The following is a 26,228-nucleotide window of genomic DNA, read 5'->3' on the forward strand; positions in this document are numbered from 1 at the left end:
ATTACCCAGAGTGCCTCACCCGTGCTTCATTTCTGCTCGAGAAATTGCAATTAAATTGCAAAAATTGGTTATTTCTAGGCGAAAAAATTAACCATCAAAATAACTAGAAGTAAATTAGCCATAAAAACTAGATACAAATAAAAGGAAATGTATTTTCTTTTTAATACTAATTACTAAGGCATCATGGGTAAAATAGTAAGAGAGCTCGAAATACCGATCAGGGTACCCACGAGATTTAGAGCAGTAATTATAACGAGATTTTGCGAGATTTTGCTCATTAGGTCACAGCTACTACATGCACAATATGAATGCACACACTGGCGAGTTCCTCGCTCGCTAGCACTATACGTATACAATACATACACAGTACGATCGAGCAGCACAGTGGGAGCTTACGGAGGAGTGAGACACTACTCAGGTAAGGATACGCAACTCCACGCAAGATATCGGGAAAACTATTTCCTTTTCCATATAAATATGATGCCGGAGCTCCTTGTTCACATTATTTAGCAATGAATGACTTTGGAATTGACCTAAATTTCCTAATTCATGATAGGTGTTACCCGAGATGAGCGAGCCGTCAACAAGAGTTGAGCTGATCGTTGGCCGTAAGCGCAATAATAATAACGTTATATACGGAGGTGTATTAACGTTAGTCTGTAGCTCTGAGTGCTGTGAGTGTGTGAGAGCTGAGCCTGCCTGAGAGCAAATTGTCTCAAGTATTTTTACTTTGTTGGGTTGTTCGTTCGGTGATAAGTATCTAGCCTACATGCGTTTGTATTCGAAATGAGTGATGATGATGATGAGGATGAAATGGTGATCAAATGAAATGGTGTGGCGGCAGCAGAGAAATGCACACACTGCACACCCAAGTTTTCCCAAGCTTAGTCATTGACTGAAAAGTAGGGTAAAATTTATGTCTATGATGGGTGCTTCGATCTACTTTCACCCTGGTAGAACCATATGGGTTGCCGGAAAGTTGACAGAAAGCGTCAATATCAACATTGAGTTTTTAAGTCATCGCTCATAAGTCATAGCAAACTCACCTTGCGCTAGAGATCACGCCGTACGCTGCTGGCACAATCTAGAACTGAAACAATTACAATGAAGTTAACCATCTAATGCGAATCGACCTTAACACTGGGAGCTAAGAATCAATGTGCAATGATTGTAGCAAGTTGAAAGTAGATCTATGAAATTTTTAGTGGGTTATTATCGTGAAATGCATGTGTGTGTGTCTGTTTGTGATCTTTTGCGATCTTGGAGCTGCATTTCTCATCCGACTTCATTCAACCAGGGACGTCGCCTCCCTGATTCAACTTGCCATAAATCATTTATACATTGATTTATTTGCTCCCTTTCTTGAAAGATTTCTGACATAATATTAGACAGCTAATTTCAGTTTCAGATTGTGCAGGCACTGTACCACACCGTGATCGAAGAAGGCGTTGTTTTGAGCAAATTGAAGCTCCTTGTTTTGAGCTACAACTTAGAATTTGACATTGATGTTGACATTTCCCAATGACTGATTTGGTTCAGATTTATTTGAGTGAGGGAAATTAAGCTATGTCGTTTATCTTGTGATTTTAGTGCAATTCGGATTTCTGGAATTCAAGATTTCTATCATGTATCCTGGATACGAAAGTACATTAGCACTTAGTGCCGATCCACCTTACTATGATTTAGTGTATAAATGTGTGTATGAGTTGCAAAGGACAGAAACCCACTAGGCACTAATAGTCTAGATAGTCTAGAAACACTATGGATTATGCAATTCTTGTCTAGTCTTTCTTTTTTTTTCTTCTTCTTTTTTTTTCTTTTTGTCCCGATGACACACCCCAGGGCTCAGACATTAGTGGCGCAGGGCAGTGAAAAAAATCCTCCAGATATGTATTTGATTTATTGAGACATTCTAGTTGAACTGAACTTGTAGTAGTACCTGGTAGCTGCTCTCTGGCATAGTATCAGTGCAGTAGAGTGTAGTTGGAGCTTTTTAACAGAGCCATTTCAGAGGGGGTATTAAAAGTTAAATTAAACCCCATTAGGCTATAATTTCAGTTGCATTATGCATTGTTTTCAATGCTATGCTGGTCATCTGTCTCAAAAATTAGAATATGTAAAGCATAGTCAAAATGTTTCCATTGAGAGTCATACTGCAGGTGGGGGTGGGGGGGGGGGGGGGGGACTAGCAATTACAAAACCCTGATATCATTTGTGTTAATTTATAAGTTATACATGTCTGGAAATACATCTTAGTTTGTGGCCCCTGTATCATGGTCCCATGTTTACATTATAAATACAGGAGACTTTGAAATTGAAATGAAACTCTCATCGCTAAAAAAGTTCAAATGCAGTATATTATTGCAACTGATTGACAAATTGCCCTACATCGACGTAAATAAGCACTGAATTGATCAGTGTTTTAGTAGTAGCCATGATAAAAAATCATGGGCGTACATACTCGAGCAGGATTCGAACCTACGACCTCCTGATCACCGGACAGGCGTCATCTCCACTAGACCACCGAGCTTTCGCCCGAAAGCAAGTGTTGGTTCTAATCCTTATAGCATGCAGCGGGTACTGCTTTGTTATTCAAATTCATGATTTTCAGTATATTATTGTTGATTACACTCATTATGAAACACCCTTAATGTTTAAGTAAATCAAGTGCAATTTTGATAACATACGTTATGTAAGTTAAGAGAAGGTGAAATAAGCAATATGAATCAGTTGTGTACTATTGAAGAGTCCTTGAGTAATTTTTCTCATTATGAGCCTTGCACGGTTCAAGGTTACAATATAAGATATGGTCATTTTCAAACGTGAGTGACACGACAATCTGAGAGTTAGAAGGGCACATATCTTCCCACCTGGAGGTTATGAATGGATCATGGCTATCATTTTAGGTTCAGTGTAGGACTGGCATGTACCATTACCAGTTGGATTTGAATTCTCCAATTAACAAGTAAATTATGATTAAAAAACGATGCGTGAGTGACACGACAAATTTCGGACATGGGTTTCTGACCATTAACGGTTACAGCTGGATTCGTGCCAAAGTAGTACTCCAAGAGAACCATGAGTACTAGTGCATGTACATCAATAGTGTACCTATCTAATATGTATAGTCACAATCAATCCCTCCATCTCTGTTGTAAATGGTTCACCCTTACGTGCCGTGAGTGACACGACATCCAAAACGTGAGTGACACGACAAGTGCAAAAATTCCACAATTATCTCAACAATGTAACTTTTTTGGTATTATGTTCATGGTAACTCTGCACTAATAACCAATTTCTATTCTAATGAAAAGTAATGCACACATTGTTAGACTTCAACAAATGTTCAGTACGTAATTTTGCACTATGAAGGATTTGTTTATACTCTATTTCTTCTACACAATCCTTTCTAGGATGAGAAAAGTCTGTTTAGAAAAAAATGGTTTGTTTGCTTCCACATCGGCTTGAAGCTACTAAAAGTGATTAGTTGTTTTTTCTTGTTGTTAGTTCATTGTGGGAGAAGGACTACTGCTGTGACTTCATTCTGTTCTAAGAATGGCTTTCCTTTGCTGCACTCAAAGAAATTTTGATGGATTCTTGTCTTTTCAGAAATTTCATACTCCAAGCACTAGCCTCTTAACAGATCACTTAGTAAAGTTTGACCACAGTTATCACTTTTCTGGATTGCTCAAAAATCAAGGCAATAGACTGCATGGCACATGAATGTCTTTGCTTGTTCAGTACAAAATGATATCTAAAAGTACAAAACACTTGATTCTTTTGCAAAGTACAATTCAGGACGTAAATGTTGCTATGATACAACATTACATTTCTACAAACCAAAATACAGTTGCTAGAAGGAACAAACTGCAGACTCTGAGGAAGGGGTACATTTGTATTTCCAGTCACATTCCTTTTCATTTCCACATTATTTGAATGATGAAACATAAAATCATCATGTAAATAACTGGATTGAATAGTAAATTGATAATGTCTTTTGTATGCCCCTAACACAACTTGCATAGAGTGTCATGTTTGAGCACATCTCTCTTATCTGACGAAATGTGTCGAGATGGCTACCAGTCATGACATGGTCAGATATTCACAATGTAAGTTGGAATGTGTATCACAGACAAGTCAGACAGCAACTGACCATAACACTATTAACAGGGATGTTTCTGTTTCTCTTCTCAAACAATGTTTCAACTCACAATCTTGCCAACACAGTGTAATCGCTCATCATGATATGCTGTTGCTGTTACATACAGAGTTGTAGGTTACATCAATTGCCGGAGAGTTTCATGGTAAAAATATAGATCTATAGAAGATCGTAATGGATGCAGAAGATTGGTCAAAACCTTGTTGAACAGTGCACTTATTGCTGATGAAAGTCTCACATCAATGTTTAAGAGATTATGCAAGGGTTCGGGCATTCATTATGACAGATATCAATATTGCAGTGTAGAATCCAAACTATTACTCTCAATCATAACTTTACCTTTAAATACTTTTTCTACGAATGTGTAATGTCTGCAGCATGGCGATGTAATGTCCATAGCACTTTTTTTAAATTGAATTATGCAGGTATTTAAAGAACTGTGTGGATGTGTTGTGTGATACAAAATGTATCACACTTTAGCTTTGCATTTGAATTTAGAACAAAATTTGACCAAAACACTGTTTTCTACCAAAACTTGTATGTCAAAAATAGTATGGACATGGCACTTTGAAAGAGGTTGAAATTTGAAAATATATATATAATATTATATTTTATCAGATACCAAGGAGGATTAATCAGCTGAAAGTCATTTTGTAGTGAAAATTTCTACTTCAGAAGATCTACATGCAAATTTTGCCACATATGAATATTTTCAGCAAAAGACACACTATTTCAATCTGAAAAATACTGTTTATTTCCAAATTGGACCAAAAATTGTAATATCGGTTTGCTATGACCCTTCCTACAAATTGTAAATACTATCCACTGTGAAACAAAGTTGTTTCTGGATATTTGTTTATCATCTTTGTTTTTTATTCTTGGTTTTTTTTTTTTAGTGGAATGCCCACATGTAAAAGATATGGTGCCGATTTCAAACACAAACACGCTGTCACATGCAGATAAACTTATCATAACCAGACTATTCCTGTTGCAATGGGCAAATCTGAAAATAAATAGGGAAAGCTACAGGAGGCCTACTCTTACCAGGGATGACATTTGATTATATTCATTGTTTCCATTTAGTATAATGTTTTAATGATTAGTCTCTGTCCTGATTTGTGTACAATATGATATCGTGAGTGACACGACATATCGTGAGTGACACGACGTTGTGAGTGACACGACAGAACTTTGACTGTGGATTCTGGTTTTACATATTACAAATTGGACAAAGTTACTACACATGAAATAAGGTATCATGAAACTGTATTTGCTCCTGTATTGGAGTAATTTGATTTTCAAAATGCACAGCTCTAGAAAACTTTTTATGTTTAAAACGTGAGTGACACGACATTCATTTTTGAAAACTTTGAAGCCCTCATTTGTTCTGAAAATGATTTCTGAGAATATGTAATGCTATTCAGGGGATAAATACAATACTAAGGTTTTATCTTATCAACAAATACTCTTTAAATACAAATATTCTGTCATGATTTGTAGTATGTGAATTTTGATGCAAAAATACACATTTTATGACATTAAATTATCCAAGTTCTAAATTTGCTGTATTACGAGATATAATAAATTATTTTACGTAATCTTTATGGAAGAATATGGTCTAAAAAGATATCTAGTTTCAAAAAATATTGAAGCCTACTGATTTCTTCCAAGTTTAAATTTTCACCCTCATGTCCACTTTTGTTTGAAAATGGCCATATGAGACAGGTAAAACAGTCTTGATCAAAATCACATAGCTTACATGCACATAAACCAAAGGTTGAATTGCACATGAGTTACATAAGTCATTACATAGCATTGAAACTATAATTAGTATATAAAATGTGGATTACACTAAACATATTAAAAGATTAAAGTTTACTGGCCATCCCACTGATGGGGTTTATACAATCATATCAGGTACTGTTGTAAGTGTTTTTTTTTTTCCTTTAGTATGGCTGACTTTAAAACTGTACAATGATATGATAAGAAAATTTGCTGAAAAATATCACAAATATTTACAAAGTAAATTGCTTGGCCATACATTTACATGTCTGAAATGATGTGGTGACTGGGTGCTGTAGATCCATGATCTCAATGTTTACTGTATCTGAATGTTAATATTAATCGCACTTTCAATTAAATATGCTTTCTGCATGTCACCTTGATATTTCATTGTCAATTGTCCCAAGGTGTGGTACATTTTCATGAGCTGAGTTGTGTCCTATTGGAGCAACATAGCAGCCAACAAAACCCACCCTTGGAATTAAAAGGTAGCATTTAACATTGTCTAAAGTTTGAAATATTAGAACTGCATTGTCTTAGATATCAATTACTCTTTTGTTATATTTGATTAAAAATATGAACAAATGAATTTGCATAATGATGTGAAATAGCCTTCAAGCAAATGAACATCTGTGAATGACTGGATGTACCATTCATCCTTTCCAGTCATGTTATAGAATATCATTTCAGAAATGGTTTACTTGCATTGTGTTATTTGTTAAACATGACTGTTATTTCAAAAACTTATGTCTTAATTAAAAGTATTTTCATGTACTACATTGTATTTAGATATCATTAGCATCACAGAAAATAGAAAATTCTTTGTTACATAGATAAATTTAGCTACCACAGTGTCTTTAACTCTAACAGTATGCGATATGCCAGCAGATTATGGGAAATGTATTTATGCATTGAACAGAGAGATTTTTTTGTGTGTGCAAAACTTTAGAAATTACTGTTTAGAGTGTATGCTAGAATTAAGCCTGTGGACATGAACACGTTGTTACTGTAATTACTGTACCTCTGCTAAGGAAGGAGTTTACAGTCTTGTGTACCGATATGTTTTTATCGGCATTGGTTTGATTGTTTGTCTGTGTGCAAAATAACTCAAAAAGCTGTGAACTCCCCATTTGAATGCAACTTGCAGGAACAGGTGATAATGACACAAGGAACATACACTGATTAAATTTTGGTAGTGATCTGGGAATTTTATGGCTTTTTGAAGGATTCGTTATCTTTTCACATATAATAGGGTGACTTAACTTGGGAGTTCAAGCTGCGCGTACGTGAGGTTTAAATGCGCAGACTAAAGCGCATGCTCTGCTCGGGAGAGGTGCCACACAGCTGAAAGCTGATGTCATACAAATATACAAGGTTTCTATATTGGGAAATTGGGTGATTTTCAGCATGCATACGTATAGGTGGAAATGAGCGGCTGGCTTGATGGAGGTCTGCACTTTGAGTGCTTTTCTAGTTATCATTTATTCTTTTTTTCTTTTCTTTTTTAAGGGAGGACAGTATTTTGAATTGAGAATAAATTAATAGGAATATGTTTGATGATTCAGGGTACATTGTGCCATCATCACCAACATGTATACCATGACTTTATATACAAATAGAAAATCACTTCTGTGCAGTTGAAAAGAAAGAGAAAGAAATCTAATTTAGCAGACTAGTATAATGATTCACAAATTATCATAGTCGCATACAGTGTATTATACTATAGACTACAATGTATGTCAGTACTTACATTATATGGCACCTCCCCTGTATTCCTAAAATGGTAGTGTTTATCCTGAAATAATATTCCAGATGTATGTGTACAATGATAGCAAGGGTGTTTGGCTGCGTGTTATAGTGTGACTTAGTGTTGGAAGCTTCCTGGAAACGTATTTCTTCATCCAATGTAGACTTATCTGTCAAAGCAGGTGGCATGCAGTGAGAAAAGTAAAAGAGCAGGAGAGTGTTGGGGGGGGGGGGGGGGGGACACAAAAAAACTCATTGACTTCAGTGGATGAGGGAGCCCTGAATAATGCATTGTAGTATCAATTCACAGTCCATTAGTAGAGCATCCACATTCTTTTGTAACTGTCTTGTGATAGCAAGGCATTGTATTGTATGTCAGAAAACTATATTCTGATCAGAAGCTGGGAGACTTGGAGAACGATGTCAGGTTAACCCATCAAGTCCTGGAGTAATTGTGCTTTAGAATTATCATTCTGTCCTCATCAGATTGGCAATTCTAAACTTTACTGTACTGTATATCCTCTTTTGGAAAAAGGACTAGATGGAACTGGTTAGATTCATTAAATCTGCATGAAATTAGAAGAAGAATGTAACAAAAAGTTGCCAATTTGAGAGATAAATATTTTCTTTGAAAAGCAACAACAGAATTTAAGAAAAAGGAAAACAAATGATGATATAATATGAACTATTAATAGTATCCAAAGTTGGAAAAGTTTGGATAGTTCAAGGATATTTGCATAGAGATGTGTATGATGATAAAGGAAAAGATTCTTTCCTTTCAAACATCGTAAAGTCAAGAAGTGAATAGCTGTGAATCAATGACTTGTTAACCTTTGCACATTTAAACTTATGATAATTGTGTCAATACTTAAGATGATTGAACTATGTTTAAAAGATGATATGTTTTGATAAATATAATGACATTCCTCACGAAAAGAATTGTCTTTCAAATCAGTGCCATGTATCTAGGGTCCTTAAGGAGTGGTCATTGAATGCCATATTAGGTGATTTTAAATTTATTTTAGTGCGCTCATAACTTGTATAGTAATGGTATCTGATATTGCTTTAATTTTGTTTCTCTGTTGCCTACTATTGATTGTAATCATGGTCTAAATTTGTTCCTGGTATTTCTCCAGAAAGTTCTTGACCTAGAAGTTTGGAGTTCTTGTCTTTGGCAGTTAATACTGATTAAGATGACTATGACATATTTGGAATAAGTGGAGGAAATAAAGGCTGACATTTACTAAATTGCTAAAGAGGAAATCCACCCCAAAAATAAATTAACTTCAAAAGAAAGGGGCAAAAATTCCCTTCAGAATGATACAAAAATGAAGAAAATCAGATAAGAAATCACATTTTTTAGAAAACATTTCTTCACCACTCCATATGAATATTCAGATGAGCAAGTTGATTATGTCACACTCTCACAATTTCTAATTCATTTCAAGACTCAAGCTAAATTGCATCTTTTAGGAGTAATCTAAAATCCTATTTGTTTGACAGTGCATTTTGAAGACAGACTCTCATGTCTTCTTTTTCATCTTCTTCTTTTATGTTATATATGTATTTGTAGTCTTTTTGCCTTTGTGTAAAGTGCCTTGAGCATTTAATCAGAATTGAAAATGGCACTACAGAAATTGTATGTATTATCATTATTTCATATACAGAAATATAAGAAATCTCATATTTCAGCTGTATAAATATAAAACTTCATTTCAAACCACTCAATAAAAAACAAACAAACGTTAACTCTGATATTAATATCATGGTATGAGAACATGCTTTTATTTGTATTATTAGCTAAAATGACATTTTTCCGAATTTTATATATAGCATTCATGATATCATCAACTCGCTCATTTGAATATTCACATGGACTGGTCAAGAAATGTTTTTTTTTTTAATGTGAAATTTCAAAATGTTATATCTTATTTCTTATCCGAATTTTGTCATGCTTGTATCGTTCTGTAAGGATTATTTTTCTCCTTTTTTAACTTTATTTATTTTTAAGATGGATTTCCTCTTTAAAGGAGATACAACGCAAAGCATCCATTTTCTGTGTGTGTTGTCAACTTTGACAGCCTATAATTGACGTAGTAATTGACGAACCAAACATGGGCAGCTGTTCAAGAAGTCATATATATTTGTAGATAATAAACATCATTAAACTGAATCTGAAATATATCATGATTACCATCATGTTTCAGTTCATAATGCTTGCCCCTTTTTATGCACAATTATAAACTTCAAAATACTGATCATGGTAACTACCCCATCTAGCATCCTTTATCACATTATGTGTACATCCGCACATTGATAGAGAATATTTAAAAGATCAACTTTCTATTTTTTGTTCTCAGCCTGCATCTGTTTTAGTGCATAATGCATTGTGTAATAATTGGTGTGTGCAGCAGTGTGCAGCGATAAAGCAGGCCTGTGTACATAATTTAGTTTAGCAATGAATTCTATGAGAGAGTCATGATTCTGCAGTTAAGTGTGATATATTAAAAAAAATAATAATAATAATGCTCTCAAAGCCGGGATCAGAGTTTTTCTCTTTCTCATTCATTTTCCGTCTATCTGTTTGTCTATGATCTGTCTGTATCTCCCCTCTCTCTCCTTTCTCTCTCAAACTCACACACACACACACACACATACACATTTACACACACACACACACATACACAATCACTTTCCAGCTGTCTCCATATATGTATCTTTCTAGCTCTCTGTCTGTCTGTCCTTCTGTCTGTCTCTGCTTCTACATCTATCTGACTTTCTCTTTCATTTTTGCTGATTGCTTTCACAGTCATGTGAACCCATTACAATCAATTGTAGACACTCTCCCTGTAGGTATATCTTCCTGAAAACACTCCCTCAGCAGGTTGTGTCTTGGGGCGGTAGGCTTGTTTCTGCCTCTGCACTCCCATGAAGATGGAAGTCCAGATGCATGATTTGATATCCAAACATTCCCCTTGTTGACAGATATCCCCGCGATGAATAAGGAAAATTACTTGTGGCTGAACAGCATCAATGGGATGAGGCGCATTAATTCCCATTGCCGTTCATGGAACGTGAAGGCTTCAGGTGTTCTGTTGAATTTTGAAAGCGTATTTGCATAGCTTGGGTCTGCTTAGCTGCAAGCTACTGGAGGCGTAGATGATGTGCCTTTTTTTCCCCACTTTTGCTGGCTTTGGATCTTATCAAGATATCTCTCTCTCAGTCTTTAGTGTTTGTCTATTTTTAAGGTTTTCCAATGAATCAAAACAAAGTGTGTTCATGTATTAGTCATTCAATCTTGCGATGTTATGATCATTAAAGTTTGCTTATATCTCGTTAGTCCCAATAATATGAATGTGAATAGTAGGCCCCATTTTATCAACAGATAAAATCGATTATAAATTTCCTTACCACACAGGCTGCCATAGACTTACAGTTGAAATTAACTGTATAATCGATTTTAACTCTTCATAAAACAGGGCCCAGAATAGTAAAATCCAAATGGATGGAAGATTGTGTATAGAAGGCTTCTACTTCAACTGATGATTGAATTTCTTTTTTCTTTACTACTTGAATACGTTGATAACATATCACTGGTAGCAATGATGAGGAAGAATAATAATGATGTACAGTAATTATTTGAGGTCATGTGATATCCTGTGCAAGCACATTGATTTATTTTAATGTGCTTGATGTTTGCAAATTATGGAACAGATATTTGAAAATAAGTGTCTAATGCTGCACTACACAACTTGAAGTCTCAAAGGTTTTGACTGTATCAACTTAAAAACACTTTAATGATATTCATAAATTATGATGTATACTGATACATCAGAAAGTTAATACAAGCAAGAACTGGGCATATCGAAGCTATTTTATAAGCATTTGTGTTAGAAGGCGACACTTATCATTGAAAAGGTTAACTAATTGAAAGATGTAGAGGGCATGTAAATACTGTATTTAGCTGAAGCACCGTAAAACTAGAGAACCTTGTCTTTCCATCATTTGACAGGTTGTGATGACATGGAGATGAGTGGTGACAAATTATAAGCTGACAATTACAAGCCTATCATGCTGTGGAACACAAGACGACCAATCACATCTGTGTCATGCATTTGCTTTTTTTCTTCCACGCTAAGGTGCTTGTTCTTTTATGCATGATTAACAATATCGTAGAAAGGAATATCTGTCTAAGGTTTGTTGAAGTGCAGTGCTCCTTCACAGTGACGTTCGATAATGAATTTTGTACAGAGATGGTAAATTATGTTGCAATGTGCTATTCAGTGACCTGGGTCAGGTTTTTGGGGTAGGGTGCTGCATGTGGCAAGTTATATCCTGTTTTTTTCCCTCATCTGGCCAGTCATCACACTCTGGGCCATCTGAGATATTGTTGAATGTCTGCCATCTCTCAAATGTTTGTCTTCTTCCCTTACATTCTCCCTTTGTCTTGCCGTTCTCTTTTTATATTTGTATCTCTCTCTCACTTTCCACTGTTTCCAGGCTTCTGTCTCTGATCCAGATTTGATAGGTGCGATCACGTGGTCTGACCGTCTCCGCAGAGGAAGGGGAAATTTTCACTCTGCCATCACACTTGTGCCAGAGCGGCAGCTTGCCGTGCAGGTTGCCCGTACTGCGCTACTTTGGCTTGGCGTTTCGAGTGAAACTTGCTACTGCCTGACATTCAAGGACCTGTGAAGTACGAGGATATATATACACTCTGAGGCAAACTGACTGTGGTTTCTGAGAGAGAGCCCCTGTGGATCATGGGGAGCTGAAAAGATAAAGGTAAGTTTGAAGTTTAAATTTAAAGGAAAAACAAAATTAATTCTGAAGAGTGAAATGTTTATGGGTACAGTTTAAAGTAACAAGTTGTTGCTCTGTTGCTTTCAATACTTACTGTAGATGGATAGCAGACAGCTGACCATTAAAGAAAGTTTCATCATTGCCCCTGTTGTAAGAAGTTTTCCCCCTTCTGTTTTCACCTAGGTTTTGCATCTTGATTGAGTTGAAATGTCTATAGTAAACTATACAACTCCTTCAGTTGCTGCCCAAGTTGCTGCAGGGTCACAGCTCTGGATAGTAGCTACAACAGATTCTCTTGCAGTTTTTAGTGTTCAAATACAGAGGCTTGAAGGAGAAATGTTTCTGATGCATATCGTCGCTGGGGCGACAAGACCTCGTATCTACAAAATGTCAATGTTCAGGAGAGCCAAAAAACATGGCGGCCAAAGTACTGTATCCAACAGGATAGACATGCCTTTGACATGCCGCGATGGCTTCATTTTGGGGGTAAGACGTCTAGGATTTGGACAGGACATCACTTAACTGATTATCTGACCATTAACCCAAAAAAGTCATTTTCATGAAAATTGCAGATACAAGGTCTTGTCACCCCAGCAACGATATAGTGATTTTAAGCATATACAAGTTACTGTTACTTATTGAGATTATATGAATGGCTGGTAATGTGTGAATGCTATTTATTAGTGTCATGAAGTATTCAAAACAAATTATTTTTTCTAAAGTTTCTTATTTTAACCTACATGCTTAATGGCTGAATACTTTTGGAAACTCAAATTCTGTTGGTGTACATATTGTAGATCATGCATGATTCACGTGCATCTATATAGTTACACTTGTTATTATTTATAGTCATGCCATGTAACCATATCGGTTTCTGTAATCGCCACTCTCCTCAGAGTAGATGTGGTGTTTTGTATAAAGTAGTCTCCCTACCCTCTTGTCAATGTTTCAGTTCTTATCAAAGTGGACAGGCACTTGAGCTTTATGAATGTTGCAAGGAGTTATCCCGTTGCCAGGCCCCTCAGTAATATCAGCGAGTCTTCCAATGTTGAGATGCCTTCCCTTGACTATGGCCCACTCATGTACAGAGTAGACCCCAGAAGGATAATTACTTTCTCTGCACTGTGGCAACTGTGTGAATTCTCCGAAAGTGTGCGAAGTATGAATTGTAGCCCAATTTCACTCAACTGATTGAAGTAATTCAGTGTACTGAAATGCAGGTAAGAATCATGCCAGTTTTTAACTTTAGTATGGGTATACATTTTACTGTAGAGCTATCCATTTTTCTCATACTTTTCTTTTCAGTGATGTGTGTGTGTTTTGTTGTTGTTGTTTTTTTTTACAGTTTCTTTTTGTGTTTGGATGTGATTTAATGTATTACTCAAATGTACAATGTGCGTGAGCCTTTTAAACTGGTTTATGTAGTGATCCCCCACCTCAAACAATGCAATATACGTATACAATATTTGTACATGTAACCATGCATCGTCTCTTGTAGCTTGTCAAGGATGACTTTGAGGTACGAAGTTATTTTCCTCTTTTTGAAACTTTTGAACTCTTTGACCATTGTACAGTCAATTATTTTATTCCTATAATTGTCAATTTAATTTTTTTCTTTTGTCATTGTCATTATCCCCCCCCCAAAAAAAAAAAGAAAGAAAAGAAAATGAAATATGCTGCAGCTTTATGTTCATAAATAAATGCTATTTCTTGAAAGCAAGATATCCCGAACACCCATGTATCTGTATTATCACATTTCAAGGAATGTTCTTTTAATCCCCAAGTTTAAAGACCAAGTAGGGTGTGAATTCATGGGTGGCCCAATTCATTCGCTGCCCACCAGGATACATTCGAAAACCATGAATAGCACCCGTCAGCAAGTACATACAACTGTATGTGCATCAAAGGATACGCTCATTGGCAAGGGTCCATTCCAGTTGAGATTCTGTAGTATTTGTTCTTACACAGAGATCAGTGATGAGGCTGTACACAATTTTTTTACGGGGATTATTTAATATATTTGAACTGGGCCAGCCTTCTGAATCCACAGGCTACCGGGTCTTCCTAGCACATTAGTTATTATTGTATTCAAAATCATCTTTTAATGATCTAATGAAATTGGTCCACATCGACATCTGCAAGATTCTGTCAATGAATTACAGAATAAACTCCACAACCACACCAGTCAAAGGGTTTTAGATTTTACTGCCTTCTGAAGAAGAAATTGTTTCTTCAAATTCTCCTTGCTAGATTGCAGTTCTTAGAATGTGTGTGTGAAACATATTGCACTTGGCCAGTTTAGTAATGTAATCAAAGTTTATGCTCACTGGTGAGTAGTTCACAGGGTTCATTCCAAGTGCACACAGGGCTACTTGACCTTGGAAAAAGGAGAGTCCAAGTTAGTCTAGCCATACAATATGAATAAAAGAAATATCTGTAGTGTGCAACCAATAGCTCATCTCTGAGCTTTCGGGTGGGAGGTACATGTGTATGTGATAATATATCCCAATCAAAGATTGTGATGAATGTGTCTCGCAGAGATGCCATATTTGTCTTCAGCAAGCAGATATTTCATCTTAAGGGTGTCCCAAAGATTCACAAGGCTCATGCTCATAGAAGGTAAGCAGGGAGCTGCATCCTGGTACATGTACATTGTACCAGCCGTGCGTTGAAGTGTTATGACGTACACATGAGATAGTGACAGGGTAATCCAGACCCTCTCTTGTTCCTACAGACAAGGCATAAGTGAGCGGGTACGATCATCGTCATTCCACTATCGGTCATATTCGGCGAGTGAGTCACCCTGACAAATATAGTAAGACAAACGAAGGTAGAGGCAGGCAGAGTGTATGGAAGAGGAGTTTGGAGGAAAGGGGCTCGGCAAAAAAAGGATTGTTATTTTCTTAAAGGGTCAGTGTCATACAGGTAATACTGTATACGTCATATATTTCGCGAGTCTAAATTTTCGTGAATCGGGAATTCTGACGATTTCGCTAGTGGTTAAATTCGCGATCGTGGAGTCCTGTACTGAACTGAGAAATGTACACGCGTACGTCACATCCACATCAGGATCAGAGTCAATAGTTTTGCATGTCTTTAATTTCGCGAATAGCACCTGACTCGTGAAATATGCAAAAATAAAAACCTCACAAAATATTTGGCGTATTCAGTATATGTCAGCAAATATTTGTGATGAAAACAGGAAGATTTCAATAGTTTATCAGCAAAAAGTTCATCATCAGGTGACTGCTTTGACGGATCATTGTCAGTTCTCATCACCTGACTGACCCCTGGCAGAGAAAGTTTTGAAACCTAGATTGGTTTACGCAGTCATCGTATTTCAGTCTCGTTATTCTCAAAACAAATGTTCCCATCCGTGCCAGATTTTTCTAACCATTGTTGATGTCAAAATGATGACAACATGATACGCCATACATGGAGACAGCTCGTTGCAACTTGAATTCCAGAAATAAACCTCTCAGAATATATTTCACTACTCAAGCTCATGCCAAAGCCATAAAACTGTATCTTGAGGTAGTTTTTATATTTGTTTTTGTGGTTGTAAATCATTAAATTTGTGGTATCCTTGAGGAACCTTGATATGATGACTCTGACATTTGACCACCATCTCAACGAAAGATGACAAGCTTCTAATAATTTGTACCAGTAGTTGGCATCTTAGACTTTGGCTGTGTTAGCGGAAAACTGCAATACACCCCTATTGTATTACTTTAGCTTTCTTCAAAACATTTCTTTTTTCTTCTTGATCAAAGGCTAAATGTTTGAGATCAGTGCTGTATGAAAATCAACTACATTTGTCTACAAAGAAGAAAAATAGAGAAAAGATACTACCAGATTAAAGAGCTATGGGAAGGGGGAGCAATGAATTCTGGTGTAGCCAATTACTACCATTGCTGAGAGATTTGAGAAAATGAAATGAATTAGATTAAAGAGATATTGATACATTCAATAGATGATTCTTGGTAGAAGCTCTGAAACAAGCTTGTGCGATTCTTGTTGTCGCTGAAACAATCCTTTGTGTTTGCCTTTTCGTTCAAGATTATTTGAGTGAAAATGGTAAAATGATGGTTTATTGTAGCATGTGTTGTATGTGAGAGCATTTATGATAAGAGACAGATTTTCCGCCTCATACGGAGATGCCAACTGCCACTTTTTTTGCAATATTTTTCTGTTTGTTCAAAAAATACTGCAGGTTTCGTGGAAAATATTGTTTTCTCATTATTGTGCTACTGCACATGTCTATCGCAGGAAAGGTAAGAATACTGTTTTTCCACAAAAAAGAAAAGAAAAGAAAAGCCTTTCATCCCTCAGAATACTGCAATGTTATTTAGAATATTGACATCCCTGCACATTCGTAGACAAGGAAAGACTACCAGTACATTTCATTTCTCTGGTGTGTATGGGCAGTTCACTTTGTAGAACTCAAAGTGTCTGTCACCAAAGTCTGCTGTAGGACCTCTCCAAACATGGCTCTGAGCCAATACCTTTTCCACAGCCTCACTTAATAGTAGGCTTCCCTGTAGAAAGTGTTACGGAGGACAGGGAGATGAACTTCCACCAGATCAGCAAATGAATGTTCCTCTGCCGCATTTTGATTTGACCCGCGAGTGACCCGAGGGCTGATGAAACTCTGGGAAGGGGGGGGGGGGTTCTGTGATTCATCTTGTCGAATCAATAATGTGCAGTTCAATTGAAGCCAATTTCAATTTGCTGTCCCATCATCCTTCAGACAGACCTCAGTAGAATATGGTACAACTGCATATTATGAGAGTGTGCACTGGCCTTTATTCCCGGCTTGATTGTTTTTCATGCTTGTGTTGATGGATGGTGCTACACAGTCTACTTTTAAATGGATATGATACAGAGAGGTATTTGCAAATGCTGTAATTTCGAAATAATGTGCTTTAATGTTCAACTTCATGGAATTGTTTATTATTATCTGGGAGATACTGTCTACTCATTGAACGCTATACTGTGTTTGAGTGCTATATTTTGAAAGTATGGATGAAAGCTGGAGTCTTGTCAGCATAGTTTGTGTACATACATGTATATACAGAATTCTGTCCAGAAATTATTCAACATGAAATCTCATTGATAAGATTCTGACTTTTAAGGGCTTTTTACACTTGTAAATTTTTGCTTAGCCCCGGACCAACGGTGGGGCTAAGGGGGGGCCTTAGCCCCACCGTTGGTACGAGACTATCCTTAGCCCACTTTCTGTTTACACTCAATTTTGCCAAAGTGGGCTAGCCCCACCGATAGTACGGTACTATCTGGCCCTGCAAAATAGCAGGGGTTAGCACCGCAATTGCGGTGCCAAGCAAGTGAGTGTAAACAGAACGAAAAATAATCCTGGGCTAAGCGACGGAGACGAAGTCCGACCCTCACTGACCAATCAGAAACAAGGCAATCAAGTGCTGCCGGTGCGTGCGTGTACGTGTACAGTACACAGCGTAATTATGAATATTCATGTGGTTTGGAAAGTCCGGGGCTAAGAAATACGAGTGTAAAAAGGTCAGTTTTCTCCTTAGCCCCGGACAAGAGATAGTACGGGACTAATTGGCGAGTGTAAAAAGCTGAAAAAATTGGTACGGGACTAACGATACTCCTGGGTCAGAGAAAGTCCGGGGTTAAGAAACACAAGTGTAAAAAGCCCTTGAGTCTTTAGAAAGGTTAGTCTTTAAAAAGATGATGTGTGTTGTACTGTTATTTCCCAAATCCATGTGTTTGATATACTTAGTCTTTATAGTACTTTTGCCATCCAGCAACCGTATCTTGTTAAGAGTTCAACAGTCAAGGCCTTTACATTTGCTGTTGTGTGAAAAAGATTAACCCCTGAACGTGGATACAACATCGTGATTTCTGAACACCCAGTCAAGCAGGTAATGGCAACTTTCTATGGCCTCCCTCCTTGCAGAATGATATGATAAAAGGAGGGGACAAAAAAGGGGTGTGTTGAATAACATTCCCCTTAATTGAGTGTGGTGTGAGTAATATTTCTAAGAGCAAAAGAATGTACATACGTGTGTACATATCAGCCATTTTCTCAATCTGAATCTTAAGTCCATTTTCAAGGTTTGGAAACCACCAATCAACAAAAGTTGACTTTCATTTCCTATAATCAGCCAAAAGAAGATGGGGTATGTGGGATGCTTGCAGTTTCGACGGTTTAGACAAAGAAATCACCCTATGAGCATATGGGATGTGTCATTACGAAATCCATACCTTGGTAATTTTGGGGAAAATATGATTGTTTTTTTGACAGATATGAATTTTTCATATGCTAAGCTGTAAATCGATTAATAATTTGTCCTACTACAACAAAAGAAAAATATTTTTAAAAGGTAACCAAAAGTTAGTATTTTTTATAAAGGTTATATTGCCAAAAGCACGCTTTACTAGCATTTTTCTTCCTTCTGTGATCTCTGAATTTATATGAGTAACGTGACGAAGCACCACATTGATAGGCACATTGCATGGTGTCTTTAGGCAAAGAAGCATGTCACTGCCATGTCCAGCATACTTCTGTACGAATTAATGGAAAGCTTTTATCTCATCGCTTACTTCGCTTTCAATGAGTAGTTTCTACTAATAGCATGCTCTGTCTTCAGCAGAATTTAAGGGGTTTTCATTGCCTTTGGTCTGTGATGTCTACTTTGAAGACATTCATTCAAGATTGAAAATGCAGAAATTTGCAATATATTCAGAGAAAATTTGATATGCATATTTTGGAGTTTAGTTAAATGATGATGATAATAGAAATGATAATAATAATGGTAATAACAATGATAATAATGATAATAATAAAAATGTCAATAATGATAATGATAATAATAGTAATGGTAATGAAAGTAATAATAATAATTATTATTATTAGCATTATTATTATTGTTATTATTATCATCATCATCATCATCATTATTAACAATAATAGCAATAAGAAGAACAAGAACAAGAAAAAGAAGAAGAAGAATTACAACAATAGTTACAATGGCATTAATAGTTAATGATGATAACAGTAGAGGAAGTTATGACATTCAGGGTATATGAGTCATGGAATCATTAAGAGAGGTCTCCCAAGTTACGCTCCCAATGCTGTATGATGTATCCGTCCTCTGTGAAGGTTTTTAAGCTGTCCCTGGCTCAAGGATGTCTCTAAACATAATGACAGCTATTTACCTCATTCAGACTGTGGGAGCAATTCATTTTATTTGAATGATAGATAAGTGGCATAATAAGATTCTATGCAAGATGCTCTTGCTAAACAACACACACATTTCAACAGAAACTGGCAAAGCATGCTACAAAGAAATACTATCTTTTATGGACTTTTGTTTTGCTGCCAATATCAGCAGATACTTTGACAAAGATCAGAAAATCTGTTACAGGCGACTGTCCTTGCACGGTGCTTTGCACGTAATCAAAAGTATACAGCACCAAGGTGTTAGTAAACATGTAGTGCAGCGCATATAGATATCTGACAGTGACACACTCTGAGTGCATTATGTACCATGCAATGTCAAAGAGTTTGAACAATGTTTTCTGTGGGTCTTCATCTCTTGGTATGCAAAACTGTACTGTGGAGTCATGCCCCAGACTAGAGTGGTAAGTTTGCACCCTTATTTTGTGATCTTCTAGGGTTTTTCATACAGAATTACATTAATTACTGATCATATTTTTTACAGAATTCGCAGATTCTGCAAGATTTCAGATTGCTATCAGTAACAGTGTTTACTAGGACAGGAAAGAAACAAAATGCAGGGACTTGATGCAGAGTACTGTAAAACATGATGTTCATGGCATGACATTTTCGCGAAATGCCACTGGCATCCAATGCATGCAGTGTAGACAAGAACTTTCACGTGCATTCTAATTTCACAAATCTTGGCTCTCGCAAAATTCATGAAATTAAAATGTATGTGAACATTCCTCGTTTTACAGTTTTGCAGTCAATTAAAGTGATTGTGGACAATTCTGTGCTTTGAAATAGTACAATGTTTATACTGTAGTATATTCCCATCAAATATTTCCCGTCATCTTGCCTTTCTTCTTAAACCTGAATATATAGAAAGTTAAGTGTTTGAAGTTTGCATTACTCTTGGTATCAGCATTGAAATACTAACATTATTTGATTTTCTGATCATTCAAAGTGTCATTAAATCACAAGTCATTTGTATGATATGTATACAGGAAAGGGAAGCAAAGATATAAACTAGTATTAATCTTAAATAGGCCCCACTGATGTGATGTCCAAGCTGCATAAATTGCTTACTGCATAAATATCATATTTGAATTACCTTGTATGTTGCTGTTATCAGTGTTATCTCTTGCAATGTTTTGGTAGGTTCTTCAAATTACCCATGCTACATAATCCAGAATATATGCATTGGCATCTAGAATTAGAATGAATGGCATTTTTTTTTTATCTCAGTTTCTGTGGAAAATTTCCATGAAGAGTACACCAATACTGTAAGTAAAATAGCTGTAATGTATTTTGGCATATGAGGCATAAGGTACAAAAGAATTGACAACCTTTAGAACAAGCAGATATAGTGTATCAGTGTAATGAACCCCCCCCAAAAAAAAAAAAACAAACAAACAAACAACCAACCAACAAACAAACAAACACACAAACAAATCAAACAAAAAACAAAGAAAATAACAAACAAGGATGATAATTCATCAACGTCAGCCAGTATTTTTAAATTTCAGCAAGTACCAGGAAGTTGTGAGCTATTAGATATCAAAGCAATCCAACACGTTGCAGTGGTAGATTAGCATAATCGGCGTAGACAATCAGCGCAGACGCACTACCGACGTTATTGTTTAAACAATAACGTCGGTAGTGCGTCTGCGCTGATTGGCAACGACGCCTTCCCGCCATCAAATCAGATGAGCTGATGAAGCGTCCAGGATCGGACGTGAAACCGTCTCGGAATTAAAACGGTAAGTCCAGATGAATTGATTTAATTTTGTACCTTTATTGATGGTTACCTTGATGAATCAGAACTTACGCCATTTGATTATACCAATCTGACTTATTGGTCTTTGCACAACAATATCGGTAATATCAGCATAGTTAGCAGAACATTGGAATATTTATAGACATAAAACGCACATCAGTATGTCGTCAATTTGTGCCTGAAATTGTGGTAAACTGAAATTTGTTTCACTTGTGTGTCAAAGACCATGCTTTTCTTGCCTCCCCCTTCTCTTTCTCTCTCTGTTCCTCTCAGATGAATATATGCCAAGATTATAAAGAGGGTAGCAGTCCATTAAGCTTGCTGATGGTATAAAAAGATTAACCATGAGCCCCAATGGAATCCTGACTACAGTGTGAGATTTTCATTAGCCGTTGTGAATTTCAAGCTCCATTTGTTTTGCCTAGAGAGGAGGAGGAGGGGGAGAGGGAGGGGAGAGGCCCCGGCATTCTGTCTCTCAGATCATCTTCATCTCAAGCATGCCCATGGGAGGACGGCTGAATGATTTGTTGATTTTGCCTTCAAGAGGAAGCTTGATGCAAGGAGAGAATGTGATCGACAGAGTAGAAGGGGGGGGGGGCTGTTGATGGTGGGTTAGGGGTACCAATTGAGAGGGAAAGAAAAAAGTTATCACTATTTATGATTATACTGACAGTTCAGCAGCCACAATGATAACCCTGATGATAAATGATAAATAATAATGATGAATATGATGATACTGATGATAATTATATTGAATTAGATATATTTTTTGTTTTACTTATCAACAAGCCCAGAATTAATAAAAGAGCTTTACATTGAGCTTCGGTCAACTGGAAATGACCAAGCGTCATGAATATACACACTGAGGGAGTTTTGAGACCCTGTACCCTGTTGCCTGTTGGTAATATCCCAATACATTATCATCACTGAAAGCAGATAATCATACAGTACTTGGTTTGTTTGTATTTCTGTGAGGAAAAATAAATGTTTCTGTCAGCCAGTGTAAAGCAATCTTCATGATACTGTTTTCCTCAAGTCATGCTTGCTTATTGGTTTGATACAGGTTTACTTGCACTGTATTTATGTCTCAAACTCTGGAATGACCTACCATTAGAAGTGAGGAAATCCCCAACTGTAGAAGTCTTTAAATCACGACTCAAATAACATCATTTCATTTAATTGTTCATTGTCATTAAAGTACATCAGAAGCTTTTGCAGCACAGAAGAATATATGTCTTGTGCTTTATAAATTGAAATATTACTATTATTGATATATCATTTTGTTGTCAAAATTAATTGTTCTCTGTGGTTGCGAGAACTGATGTGAAACATGCTACCACCAAGTGTTGAAGGAGGTAGATACTTTTGAACATGCACAACAAACTGGAAGTCTTTTCTTGAAGATTATAACTGACAGTACATAGTAGGTGGCAGACAAGCAAAATCTGGTACACACTGAAGCCAGTAAGTTCAAAGAGCACTATGTCTTCATATATCATTTACTGAACATACGAGTACATTGAACATTGTAGGGCAACATTGAGATCACCGATGCTGACTGTGTGTAGCCACTGCTCTCTACCTTGTTTTCTATGCACATTTCTTTATCGAAGTGGAATTGACGTGCAAACCAGCATGTGCATGCATGTATTATGAAGGCGATATTGTGCAATCAGAAGGTGAAGTGAGCTGCAATTCAATAAAGCACACTGGGCTCTACAAGTATACGTCTGCCATTTGTAATTCTGACACAGTCACAATCAATCACTTATACATTGTAGATTATTCGCTCCTCCGTGCTACTGTACATGCATCAATTTGTTGAAAATGCATCACACATCAATAATACTGTGTGTATTGCATATGAAAAGCTGTCAGACTGACAAGTGCACTTAAGACGAGAGAGTAATTGTACTAAGAGGGATAGAGAGTGAGAGAGAGAAAACAAAACAACAACAACATGAGAGGGTGAGATGAGAGATATCTGTTGAATTGTATTTCTCTGCTGGCATCTGTAAATGGATTTAGGGTAGTTACATGACTTGCGTTGAGCCATTAGCCCAGATCTGTTCTGCAAGAAGGTTTGAAAGACTCCTCATGCACTGCAATTTGTTTGAAGAGACACTAGGTACAGCAAGGCACGGTGATGCTGTTGATACATTGTTTACATGTGCAATAATCCAGGAACTAGCATAATGTGGATTAATGCAATGCATATTACATTGTACATTGATTGATGCATTGATTTTCTCCTTTCATTTTGGGCTTGTACACTGTATTGAGTCAAGAGCAGACAGCATCATCAGTCCAAGCATTGTTTTATACAGTGTACAAGAATGCCTGCTAGAGTTGCACTATATGTATGTGTGTGCATGTCTTTGAGTGTGTGTATGTGTGTGATTGAGTTTGTTTGTGCTTATTTGTGTTTGTGTGTGTGTGTGTATGTGCATACATTGACATGATGACTAGTGACATACATGTATTGAACCTGCGAGGAGGCAGGCACGAGTGTGGAGCTAGTCGTGTAAATGTACAGCCTGCCAAATATGTCGCCTTTCTCGCTAGTCCATGGTCGTCAAATGCATTCAGAGCAGAATTGCGTGGGGCTGTTTGCACAGTATATGCTGAACATGTACATATGATTAGGGAAATATGAGAATGTGTGTATTATTGCTTCTTCTCCCAAGTGCAGTGATGGATTGGCAAAATACCAGGCTATCATGTTGTTTTAAGAGTGAGGAAAACGCAAATTTGCTTTTCTTTCCACAGGATTTGTTATGAGTATAAATATTGCATCTACTTGTGGGATTTACATATTTACACTTCATATTTGTAAATAATATGACAGTGGTATCACTGAAAACATGCCTAGAGACTTCAGTAACTTAATGTTTAAAGGAGATGGCTAGTAACTGATCAGTGGGAATGCTGGAGGATGATTGTCCCAATCCTTGTGGGATTCATTTAAGAGTACATCATATATCTATTGTTGTGTGAAAATTATTTGCTTCAGAATGGTCTCATATTCAAGTAATGTGCAGTTCAATGTTTCCAGGTTAGCGTGCCTGGTCAGTGACGGGGCATTAATCTGCAAATTGCTTGAATATGAGACCGTTCTGAAGCAAATAATTTTCACACAACAGTAGATATATAATATACTCTGAAAATGAATCCCACAAGGATTGGAACAATCATCCCTCAGCATTCCCACTGATTCCCACTAATCGGTTACTAGCCATCCCCTTTAACCTCAAATTTTGTGATTATATTTTGTGCCTGATTTCGATACTGTGCACAATTACCTCAGTCCCCTCCTGTACAACTTTGACACATATGGGTTGATATGGTTAAAGCTTGCAGCATTTGTGCCACAACTTCAGTTCTCTATTGTAGCCTGCTGTATGATTTTTTTTTTTTAGTGTTGTACTTTGTAGGCACCTGATACAAATTTTAGCACTCACACACGCACACACACACACACACACACACACGCACACACACACACACATAACTATCCCTGTGAAACATAAAATGAATTTGTGGAGTACATTCAGTGCAATATCAAAGTGTCGGATTGCCCTTCTGTGCAACACTCTAAACTTCCCCTTTACCTGGCATTAGTTATATAAAACGCATCAGTATTCAACTCATACTGTGTGAAAAGGGAAGGATTTTGATAAGTTGAGGTTTCCGCGAAATTCCTTGTATTTCCTGCCCGATGCATACAGATGTAAACTGTGGTATTTCCATGACCTCTCCCAAGTGTAAAACAAATACAAACACAGAAAAAAAAAACATTTCTGGAGAAATGTTACTTGGTGACCATAAGTTGATTGATGTGATGTTCATTTTTGCTAGCTTACATTTTAGTTCAAACTGTAATTTCATGTCCAAATGCCTCATATCTTCCTTTACAGGATATACTTTGATGATGTTGTGTACAGTTGGGAAAGTCATCCCCCCCCCATCTTTCTCACACACACACACACACACACACACACACAGACAGATATCCATGCATTAAATAAATGATGTGATGATTATCACGAAGGAAAAAAAGCACAACAATACTTCTTGGAAGACAATGCCTGCCTGCATAGCATCATTTGATTTTGGTTTTATACCATGTTTATTTATAAATACCATTTAACTGTGGAGGAAAAAAAAGAAACACCAAGCAAAACAAAGAGAAAAGCAGACTGATGAACTAGTTTATTAGAGTATGAATCTTTCTGCCAAGTATTACCTCGCGCTATTTGATGACACTCTAGTCAGCGAGCGTGTATTTCAGGTCTCAGATGTCTCTTTTGGCAGGATGGTAAGCCTCTCAAATCGGGCTCTCCTCGCGATACACGACACTGCCCCGCAGATCAGATCTAACCCAGCAACAAGGCCTTTTGACTACCGGAAGGATGCTCAGCACACCTTTTTCTGGTGTTCCCTTTCACATTTAACCCTCTGAGTTCTGGCGGGTAATCTGGCAAAGAAAACAAACAAACACAAAAATATTCCAATAGAGAATTGACTGTGGAAAAGGAAGTTTCAGTTTCACTGAGGGATCCCTTGTGTTAAATAGTGAAACCATCAAAATTTTAGCAACGTGTGTCTCATTTCAATTGTATCCATGCAGTGCATTAACTTTTGAGAAAACCACCTATGGCGTGAGCTCTTTTACTGTGTGTGTATTGTATTTTTTTTTAAATCCATTTCTTTTTTTCATATGCTCTTGAAAAAAGTTGGTTGGACGTGCCCTG

The 26,228-nt window shown here is 36.8% G+C and overlaps 1 long non-coding RNA gene across 1 annotated transcript in view; it reads left to right on the forward strand.

Moving 5' to 3' along the window:
- The first annotated feature begins 350 nt into the window (after positions 1-350).
- LOC139731525 (uncharacterized) overlaps positions 351-26,228 on the forward strand; it is a 39,760-nt gene continuing 13,882 nt past the window's right edge. Inside the window, exons 1-2 of the long non-coding RNA XR_011710969.1 lie at positions 351-418; positions 12,188-12,472. This is a non-coding gene — a long non-coding RNA (uncharacterized lncRNA). The remainder of the gene's footprint in view (positions 419-12,187; positions 12,473-26,228) is intronic.

Source organism: Diadema antillarum, unplaced genomic scaffold (assembly GCF_040938485.1).
Source record: "Diadema antillarum isolate AM-2024a unplaced genomic scaffold, OU_Dant_1.0 seq00000377_RagTag, whole genome shotgun sequence".
NCBI classification, from domain to species: domain Eukaryota; kingdom Metazoa; phylum Echinodermata; class Echinoidea; order Diadematoida; family Diadematidae; genus Diadema; species Diadema antillarum.